The 1,999-nt window shown below is 38.3% G+C and overlaps 1 pseudogene; it reads right to left on the bottom strand.

The window, feature by feature from the left end:
* Window positions 1-825: 825 nt before the first annotated feature.
* On the bottom strand, window positions 826-938 carry LOC120070406 (small nucleolar RNA R71; annotated as a pseudogene).
* Between the last annotated feature and the right edge of the window lie 1,061 nt (window positions 939-1,999).

The raw sequence follows: 1,999 nt of genomic DNA, 5'->3' as shown, positions 1-1,999 counted from the left end.
ATCAGTATCCTGTATCTTGTATCATATTAGCTTAGGTTTACTTTTATGCACTTTTATTGTATTACCGCAACTTTACTTTACCGCATATTTTACTTTACGGCAATTTTAAATTCCTGTATAAAACAATATTTTATTAATTGAAAAACCCCCGGTCGTATATATCACGAACATAACGCATTAACTATGCAATCCCTGTGTTCGACCTCGATTTACTCCGAGAAAATTGCGGTGGAATTGTACTTGGTTTTAACGCAAGGAAACTTGTGACAACGCATAGCATACTACAAGTATTTCATTAATAACGCATACATCTAGAAGTAGTATCGCATATCATCGCATCATCAAATTTTGCGTAACAATAAGTGGCAAAGAAGATTTCGTAGAATGGTTGAACAACCTGAAGAACGAGTAGCGAATGAAAACAACATGATGACAAATCCTATCCTACTGGCAAATGATCGCAATAGACTCATCCGGGACTATGCATCACCAAACTTGTATGATTTCTCCCCAGGAATCATGAGACCAGCATTTGATGGATCAAGGTTCGAGATGAAGCCAGTAATGTTACAAATGATACAAACAGCAGAACAGTTTGGAGGATGGCATGGTGAAGATCCGCACGCCCATCTACGAAGCTTCATTGAAATTTTCAACACTTTTGTGTTCCTTAATATTTCCCCAAAAGAGGTTCGACTCACGTTATTTCCATTTTCACTATGCGATGAAGCAAGAAAATGAGCATACTCTCTCGAACCAGGAGAGATAACATCATGGGAACAAGTTGGGGAGAAGTTTATGAAGAAGTATTTTCCTCCCACAGAAAATGTCAGAAGGTGGAAAATGACCACCAATTTTGAACAAGAAGAAGATGAATCGCTCAGTGATGCATGGGCGAGATTCAAGAGACTAGTACGCGACTGCCCACACAATGGATTGCCGGATTGCCTCCAAATGGAGTTTTCTATCATGGACTCAACTCTGCATCGCAGATAGCTGCCAATGCGGCAACAACAGAAGGTCTTTGATGCATTGTAAATTGTGATGCGATTATGGTGTGAGTTTGTGGTAATGTATTATGTGTTGCACATGCATAAGCCTCACTAGATTTCTTGGTAAGTCCAGGGTCGAACACAGGGACTACTGAGTAAATATGCGACAGTTACTTTGATTCTCTTGCGGTGGTGAAAACAAATAAGTTGGATGGTGTTTTGATTAAGAAAATTTCCTATGCGACAGAGTTCGAACGAAGAGTTGATGAAATCGAGAGTTATAATGAGTATCGATGAACAAGTTGAGAAGGGGTTTAGCTAACACTTCCTAAGATTACGTACAAGTTATGCGATCATACTACACACAAAAAACAACATGTCATCTCTCAATGAAAATGCCATAATTCCTATTTCTAGAATGCATGCGATGTATACGAAAATGTAGATAGGACTTATGTCTAAGCCTCTATTCTTGTCTACGCAATGAAGAGTGATGCACACATAAACAAGGTGACCACATACTATCATATCCTATTTCTAGGGTGCATGTGATGTGTTAATAGCAATAGAACTTATGTCTAAGTTTCTATCTTTTGCTTATGCGGTTCTAATATGACTCTCTCAAGCCTAGATTCTAACTTTAAACTACTCTCCCAAGCATCTTTAAAGGGTGAATGACGCATACATAAGGCAAGATGATCGCATAAAATGTAAATCTTAGGTCATGCTAGCTAAGTACTTCTCAACCCATTCGAAAATTTAGCTACACATGTGAAATGTGGAGAGATTGAACATAGATTGAAATGAGATTTCCATTTTCTATAAATAAAGTGCTTAATACAAAATAACAATGAAATTTAGAGATAAGAAACCCGGTAAGCAATGTCTTGCTTCCCGTGGCCTTTTACACTGTCTTTTCTACTCCAACTCTGTCTAGATGAATATTCTTGCTCTCACAAGTGTTAGCCCTCACTCCCTTTGTAGCGCTTTTCGGCAGTATCTCGATC

The sequence above is a fragment of the Benincasa hispida genome, chromosome 1, assembly GCF_027475165.1.
Source record: "Benincasa hispida cultivar pf3 chromosome 1, pf3_genome.v1.1, whole genome shotgun sequence".
NCBI classification, from domain to species: Eukaryota; Viridiplantae; Streptophyta; class Magnoliopsida; order Cucurbitales; family Cucurbitaceae; genus Benincasa; species Benincasa hispida.
Note: the sequence above shows the minus strand (reverse complement) of the source record. Positions and strands in the feature narration are given on the sequence as shown.